This window comes from Oreochromis niloticus, linkage group LG5, assembly GCF_001858045.2.
Source record: "Oreochromis niloticus isolate F11D_XX linkage group LG5, O_niloticus_UMD_NMBU, whole genome shotgun sequence".
NCBI lineage: Eukaryota > Metazoa > Chordata > Actinopteri > Cichliformes > Cichlidae > Oreochromis > Oreochromis niloticus.
Genome location: NC_031970.2, coordinates 1,566,382 through 1,575,045, shown reverse-complemented (window position 1 = coordinate 1,575,045; position 8,664 = coordinate 1,566,382). Strand labels below are relative to the sequence as shown.

General features: G+C 44.9%; 1 protein-coding gene across 1 annotated transcript in view; it reads right to left on the bottom strand.

Annotated features, from left to right (window-relative positions):
* Positions 1 to 1,131: 1,131 nt before the first annotated feature.
* rnf123 (ring finger protein 123) overlaps positions 1,132 to 8,664 on the bottom strand; it is a 116,842-nt gene continuing 109,309 nt past the window's right edge. The window contains exon 42 of the mRNA XM_019356810.2: positions 1,132 to 1,178. The gene's annotated coding sequence lies outside the window, so the exon portion shown is untranslated. The remainder of the gene's footprint in view (positions 1,179 to 8,664) is intronic.

The following is an 8,664-nucleotide window of genomic DNA, read 5'->3' as shown; positions in this document are numbered from 1 at the left end:
GTGGCCTCGCTCGTCCTCCACCTTCGCCCTCCTCTCGCTGTGCTGCAGACGCTGTAATGGACCGCCTCAGTGGATCGATGCCGGGGGAAGGGAGGGGGCGGCCGCAGACAGAGAAGCTTTTCAGAGAAGATTTGACTTCAGGCCAAGGACGGTCTGCAGGAGATAAAGAGACCAGAGGAGGTGAAGGACACAGAAAAGTCTCCTCATGAAGATTTCTCTTTGTCATTCGTTTGAGTCTTTTAAAGACAAACTATCAGCAAACTAAATGAAACCTGCAGAAATCTTTGTTCCTTCACAGGTTTGCAGCACAACCATCGAACACGGTGCGTAAATAACATCACAGAAAGAAGCTAAGAATAAATTAGACGCATGCTCGGTGCTGAGCTCCACAGCACAGCGTGCTGACCAAACTCTGGACGCCTATGAGGTTGTCTGTAATGTTCCCGTGCTGTCCAATCAGACCTCTCGCTCACAGAGCCACGCCCTTCTGAGGGTTCAGGTGTCTGAGTAACACGCAGAGGTCCTGCTGATGGCCCGACTGGATGAACATGCTCCAGTCCTGCTATGAAAAACATGCCTGAACACTGCTGTTGTCACAGATGATGTCACAGATGATGTCACAGGCTCCAGGTGTTGCAGTCTGGGTGGATGAGGAGTTCTGATCCTGGACCTGCTTTTAAAACCTCCTTCAGGCAGATGTCGCTCTTCTTTCAAGGGTGTCATCACATCAGTGACCAGCAGAGGGCGCCACAGACCAACTTCAGACTACATTAACACAACAGGCATGAAAATCAACTGCTGTCAGTTATTTATATAACATTTTTAAGACCCAGATGTGTTCACCTGTCTTTGCTTTATGAGGAGCAGCAACAGAAAATCACAGGAGGGAGAGAGAGAGGAAGAGGAGTAGTTCTGTCTCTGGGTGATCAGGTTAATCAGACTCACCTTTAGCTTTTTTTTTTTTATTAGTCCTTTATTTATTCAGGTAAAAATCTCATTGAGATTTAAAATCTCATTTCCAAGAGAGACCTGGCATCATGGCAACAAAAGTCACATACCACATAGGTATATAACATTTAATGTCTTATTGTGTGTGTCTGTGTTTGTGTGCTCTGTGTGTGTGTGTGTGTGTGTGTGTGTGTGTGTGTGTGTGTGTGTGTGTGTGTGTGTGTGTGCTCTGTGTGTGTGTGTGTGTGTGTTTGTCAGTGTGAGAACAAACGTCTTGTACTCCAGCAGCCATCGTCTACACAGCGACACACCTTCAGGTGACAGGTGTGAGGAACACAGGTGCACAGGGAAGGAGACATGGGAGTGATTGTTGGTACCTACAACAGGGAATTTTTCTTCTTTTCCTTCTTTCTGCTGGCAGTGGGAGTGCACGGGGACTGAACGCCTCCGGTGGTCAGTAAAGGAACTGCAGCTTCACACACAGTTCATTCAGAAACAAAGGGCTTTTCTCCTCCTCAGTGAAGTCCAACACTGCCACCTGCTGTCAGCTGGATGAAGTGCAGATAGAGCCACTTATTAACTCATATTCAGCACACAGTAAATGTGACGATTCGACTCACATCAGATGTTTACAGGTTTATGAATCTCTTAGAGCTGGCTGAAGCCTCGCAGCGCTGACAAACACGTGAGACTGCATGAATGACCACAATAAAGTTTAACCAGTGGACTGACCCACATTCACCTGAATGTGGGTCAGTCCACTGGTCAAACCTCGTGTTTTATAAAGTATAATTAGCATCTCTTTGATATGAAAACTTTAAACATTTACCCTGTCCATAATTCTCAGTGTAACACTGAAATCATTTCCTCTCAAAGATGAAACAATCCAAACAAAAACAACAACAAAGTGAAAATGAGCTGAAACGATTTACAGCCAACAGAGCGTCCGAGTCTGAGACTCACAGTTCATTCAACCATCACAGGACTGCAGAGCTTATCGATCGAGGTACACTACCCGTTTTAGAAGAACCCAAGTTTTCCAGTTTTTTATTGAAAATGATGCAGTTTCATGTCTCATTGCACTCTGAAATGAAAGTATGGTACAGATAAGCAACTGGAGTTAAAAAAGAAATCATGGAATCAGTTTGTAGACCAAACTGTATTATAAAAATTTGACTCATCAAAGTAGCTGAACACACCTGAAACTGCACCCAGTGCTCACCCTCCCTCTGCCCTTAACCCAAAAACCTTAGAAAAAGTGCTTACAGCAGTTTTAGCTGCTCACAACACACATTTCAGTCTGCGCTTCATCAGATGCACTCGACTGAAACAGCTCTGCTTAGATTGTCTTATGCTCAATTATCCAGGTAAGGAAATCCCAAAAAGTTGATTCTATTCATCATTTCTGGCTTCGATCCTCAACCCGCTGGTAGGCAGCTCTGAACACCTGAACATCCAGAGCACCTTGGATTTTGTTGAGAAGGAGAGACATGTCATCATGGAGGCAGATGAAACCATGGTCTCGTACGATGTTACATCTCTCTACACTTGCATCCCAGTCACTGAAATGTTGGAGGTAGTTCCTAAGAGATTACAGGATCAAATCTCAGGACGTACCATAATTCACGGATCACATTAACTCGGTGGATCGAAACATCAAATTCACCAGGCAGGATATGAAAAGTGGCAGCTTAGCCTTCTTAGACTGTGAGATTTCCATCAGTAATGGGGGACATCTAAAAGCTGATGTGTACCATAAACCTACGCATACGGATCAGTTTTTAAGGTTTGACTCTCATCATCCACTGGAGCACAAACTGGGTGTCATCAAGACGCTACAACACAGAGCGAACACCATCCCCACAGACACAGCAGCCAGGGAGGCAGAAGAACGGCACATCAAGAAGGCCCTGAGTAAATGTGGGTATCCCAGCTGGACTTTTGTCAAAGCTGGAAAGGCGTCAAAAGAAAGCTCCAGCCGATCCAGGAGAGAAGGACAACCGCTGCCTAAATGGATGACATGATACAGAAGAGCTCACTCGTCAGGCCAGGACTCCGTACGCTCCACGCGGGAGTCAAGGAGGTCATTCACAAGACAAGGAAAGACTATCTTTGAGTCAAAGAGGGGGCCTAAGGGTCCATCTGTCACCATCTTACAATGCTGTGATTGATTCCCCAACTCTCTGTGAATGGGACTCATGGCCACTGATCAGTGGTTGTTGATCAATCGTCATGACAATTTGCATATTAATGATCATAAACTGACCTCACAGCCCGTTGTTCATCAGTGGTGCTGGTTTCAGTCATTGTCCAGATGTCCTGAAGTCACCTGATGAAGGTTTCTGCCAATAAAAACGTCCAGATGAACAGAATCAACTTCTCTTCTTAGAGCGTAAAGCTGCAGGTTAGCATTCAGGCCTTGTCTCTTGGACCCCTCAGCTGGATATGTCTCCATTTAATACACAGTACAATAGCTTTTACATCCTCTACAGTGAAAATAACACAGTTTTACAGAGTAATAAATGTCAATCATGTATATTTAATTCAATTCAATTCAATTCAATTTTATTTATATAGCGCCAAATCACAACAAAAGTCGCCTCAAGGCGCTTTATATTGTACAGTAGATAGCACAATAATAAATACAGAGAAAAACCCAACAATCATATGACCCCCTATGAGCAAGCACTTTGGCGACAGTGGGAAGGAAAAACTCCCTTTTAACAGGAAGAAACCTCCGGCAGAACCAGGCTCAGGGAGGGGCGGGGCCATCTGCTGAGACCGGTTGGGGTGAGAGAAGAAAAACAGGATAAAGACATGCTGTGGAAGAGAGACAGAGATTAATAACAGATATGATTCGATGCAGAGAGGTCTATTAACACATAGTGAATTAATAGGGATTTAATCTCTGCAATATTCCTGATATTCATAATGAAGCTGTTTAATTATATTGGAGCTATTTCTCTTGTTTTTGTAAACTGTAACTACATAATTTCCTCAGGCATTAATAAAGAGTTCTGATTCTGCTGCAGCAAGAGACAGAGACTCAGGGACCCAGCACTGACAGGGACTAGAAAGAGAGAGCAGATTTCTCCTGTTTTGGCTTCCCTTCATTGGCTTCCTGTTAAATCCAGAATTCAAAATCCTGCTCCTCACATACAAGGTCTTAAATAATCAGGCCCCATCTTATCTTAATGACCTTGTAGTACCATATCACCCTATTAGAGCACTTCGCTCTCACACTGCAGGCCTACTTGTTGTTCCTAGAGTATTTAAAAGTAGAATGGGAGGCAGAGCCTTCAGTTTTCAGGCCCCTCTTCTGTGGAACCAGCTTCCAGTTTGGATTCAGGAGACAGACACTATCTCCCTCCCTGGTTCTGGTTCCAGCCTGGTTCTGCTGGAGGTTTTCTTTTCTGTTAAAATGGAGGGTTTTTGGTGAAAGTGGGGAAAACAAACACTATCACTTTGTTGGGGTGTTCTGTTTTTTCTCTGTATTATTGTGCGACCAATATGGTGTTGCCATGAGGCACCACATATAACCATATAAATACAAATGAATTGAATTGAACTATTACAGGAACCTTGAAACATATTTCCATTAGCATGTTGTCATAAAGTGGATGAGCCCCAGAACATTCAGGCTAAGCTGTAACTGAAATGTTACATGTATGAAAATGTGTAAGCGGGGAATTTAGAGATGGGACCTTCATTTAAACCTCAGACAGCTGCTGTTTGGTGTAGTTGCAGTTTGTGAAAAAGCTCTCCGCCATTTATCTACGAGTCAGACAGAAAAATTGATCTGGGACCGTTACAGGAGGAAGTACTGCAGTACTGAGGGAGAGAAATCCTTCAACTGGACCTGCCGCTGACAGAAAAACACTGCATACAAAAGTAAGACAAGAACAACTGACGTCCTGTTTGAAGAAGCCAGCTGCTGCTTCCAGCTTCACTCGGAGACTCCGTGACTTCCAGACCAGAGGAGGACGTGTGCTGTCCGCTCTATCGGGACGTCTCAGAGATCCCGTTCCTCTGTGGTAGCTTAACCAGCACGTTTCATTAACGCCACACACACCTGTAACCAGGTGTTCATTTCCTAATGTGTAATATTCGGTTCTTTACAGTATGCTGTGACATTTCTACACATGGTTACCTTGAAGCCATTATTGTCATGGTCTCTGCATCTCTCTGGCTGATACAGTTTTCAGGCCACATGTCTGTTTATTCTTATTGTCTGTCTCTCTCTCTCTCTCCCTCATCCTCCTCATCTTGGGCTCCTGCCCTTGGCCCACATGCCCGGTGTAATCAGGTGCCATGGAGCTGCCTGATTGCCTGAGCCTCTATTTAAGATGGCGGCTCAGTGCTCTTCTTCGCTGGATCGTTGAGTAACTCCCATTTCCTGGACCTGTCCTTGTTTCCCCGAGTCTTGCGGCGTGGCGTTGAGTGAAAGGTGAGTGTGAGTGCCTGAAGGGGAGTAAGGAGCAAAGCGTGGAGAGCGAGAGAGTGGAGTGTGTTTCCTGTACTCCCCTGGAGTCCCGCCCCCTCGCCCTGTGTGTATATGTTCACCTGCTGGTCTGCACCTGAGTCCATTCTATTCTATTCTGGATACGTATTACTCCTTTCCATATGTCATTGTGTCATGAGGCTATGATGTAATTGTGACAGGGCCGATACGTGGGGTGAACCCAGAAGACGACTCCGTAGAGTTTTTCACAAGAATGTGAAGTTTTATTTGTCACATGGTCGGGGTCACATGACACCGGTGTCAAACTCGAGGGGCGCTGTCCTGAAGCTTTATCAGAGAAACTGAGAAACGCTCACAGACAGAACGGCCACCAGGCCAAAGCGATGGTTTTGACTGGATCAGCATAAACCCCACCCCCTGACTTTGATGGGTGGAGCTGACAGATAGAATTAATTCATGGACAGAGCTGCAGGGTCGGGAGCGCCAAAATGAATTAAATAAATACATCATTAAATAATTAATTAAATAAAATTGGAAATAAATAATTTATTCAATGTTTTAAATGAAATGAATGGGCATCGTAATTGTGATTAATTAATGAAACAATTATTTAATGATGTACTTGATTCATTCATTTTGGCACTCCTGGCCCTCCACAGTAAACGAGCCAAGCTGTAACAGCGATCTTTGTTCCAAACTTCTCTTTATTTTTCTTCTCTCATTTAGACGCTTCATCATCGCCTCAATGGTTCAACTCATGGCTCCTGAACAGGCCTCTCTACGTGCTGTCAGGTAATAAAACGTACAGAGAAACGAGTTCACATGAGTTTCTCTGATATTTCAGCTGACGCCTCAAACACAGAGTTTTAAGATCTTCAGGATTTCTTTGTATTTGTTTGTATTGCAGTCGATCAGAGAGCCGTGACTCAGACGGCTGCAGCTTTAACAGCAGAGCTGCATCGCAGCAGAGCGACGTCTGCTGAGAGAGCTGATGATGGGAGAAATGAAGCTACTTTGCTTATTATTTAACTCTGTGTGGCTGCAGGTAAATTATTCACAGCGCGCCCTCAGCCCCATCAGAGAGGAGTCGCCCCCTGCTGGACATTAGACACACTGCCAGTTTAACAGACGTCCATACTGGCTGCTTCTTCATAAACCGTCTGTGAATGTTTGAGGTTTACACAGTTTGTTTGGGTGTGATCGGAGAACCCAGCCATCCATTTACCTCCATGTATAAGGTCGCAGCTGGAGGGGTGGAGTCTATTCCACACAGAGGAGGGGCCTGCCCAGACAGGCCAGTCTGCCGCAGACGAGAAAACACCTTATGGCCAATCACAAAACAGCATGAAGCTGTTATGTAACTTAACTTCAGAAATTAAAACACCCAAGAAAGAAGAGTAGTTCAGTGAATGAAAGACAACAAATGAAACAGATGAAACCTGCTTTTAAACACATGATAACTGTAGTGCGTGCTGACACGTGCTCATGCTGACCTTTGACTTCATCACGTCTCCTCCACACTTTTCCTCTCAGCTCAGCTCTGATCATGGTGACCTATAGTCTGACATGTTGTGGCTTCGCTCAGGTGTGGCTGGGTCCTGCAGGTGTAGAGTGAAGCTTCTGGGCTTCATCAGGTAAGGGTGCAAAATATGAGCGGCTCGTATATCTAATAATCCCAGGAGCTCACAGTGACTGTAATAACTGCTGCTGGTTCATAATGCCGAGTGTGAACAGGTGATTAGTCAGCAGGTGTGAGGCTGAGGGTCGGCCAGCAGGTGGAGACAGAGCTTCATCTTTAAACTCGCAGGTCTGTAAACCACATGCTGTGATCGCTCATCATCAGCAACAGAATAACAATAACATAAATAAAAATAATAACATTGTTTTACATTTAAGATAAGTGTTCAAACACACACACATGTTGTGTGCTTTCCTCCTGGACGAGCTTGTTTTCAAGTTCCAGTTAACATGGAAACTTTTTCCCGCTGCTGTCATTGACCCATTTACCTTCACACACACACACACACACACACACACACACACACACACACACACACAGCCATTTGTGTATAGGTCTTGTGCTCCTCCATCGATCAGGGGAAACAGAAGGCTCCTGTTCCTCTATAAATACTCTGGCTGTCCTTGTGCACGTCTCCTTCATCTTCACCACCGCTCCTCTTCCTCTCTCTCGCCAACCCTGCTGCAGCTATTTCTGTCTCAGTCTATAAACTCCGTCCACCCGGCCTGACCAACAGGTCACTCTCTCTCTCACACACACACCACAGTTTAAATCTGGTGTACAGAGCTGAAGGTTTCAGATTCAAAGCAAAGATGAAATATTTCAAACTTACGTCTCTGACCGCATCACCCGCTCGTACAGACCGTCATATCCTTCCACAGCGCCCTGACTGCACCTGTTACAACCTGAACTCTGTGGTTTCACAAAGGAACAACACTCAGCACGCAGTAACTCCGACGAGCACAGAGGTCATCCACCGGACTCTGAGGCTTCGGCCATCTTTGTTTACAGGTGTGAAATGAAGAGTCTGAGGCTGCGATGAACACAGTGATCCTGTGGACTGTGTCCACTCCGCCTCAGTCTATATGAAGAAAACTGAGTCTGAACTGCAGACTGCTCTGAGTCCAGGGGAATAAGGTCAGTGTGATATCTGACTGGATGCTGTGTGAGTGCAGTTTGTTACACATCGAGTCAAAGCGGTTTCATTAGAAAACAGCAGTGAAAGCACAAACACAAAGTCTGTGAAGCAAACACACACACACAAAATCATTTAATGAGGAGCACATTTCTCCTTCGCTGTTAAATACAGAGGACATAAAAACGCTGCGCACACACTCTGATCCTGCCTCACTGTGAAATAAGTGTTTAAAGGTTTACACACACAACAGGAAGTGGTTCTTCATTGTTTGGCTGCACTGACACCAATCAGCTCTACTTTATGCAATAAAATCTCTCTGCTCATGGATATCAGGATTTTCTATCATGTTTCATAAGAAACCACAGTGCTCATTTATAAAGTGCTTTACAAACGCCAACATCACAGCTAACAGCTGGACTTTCCTGTTTCAGTGCAGCTAGCCAAACAGCGAACAGCCACTTCCTGCTGCAGACGGTAAAGTGAAGATCTTGCAGCACCACAGTCATCCTGTCACTGATGTTCAGTTTTACTGTCCTTATTTTCCTCTGAGCCTGTCACTAGTTAGCTAACATAAACTAATGTGACTCTGTTAGCCTC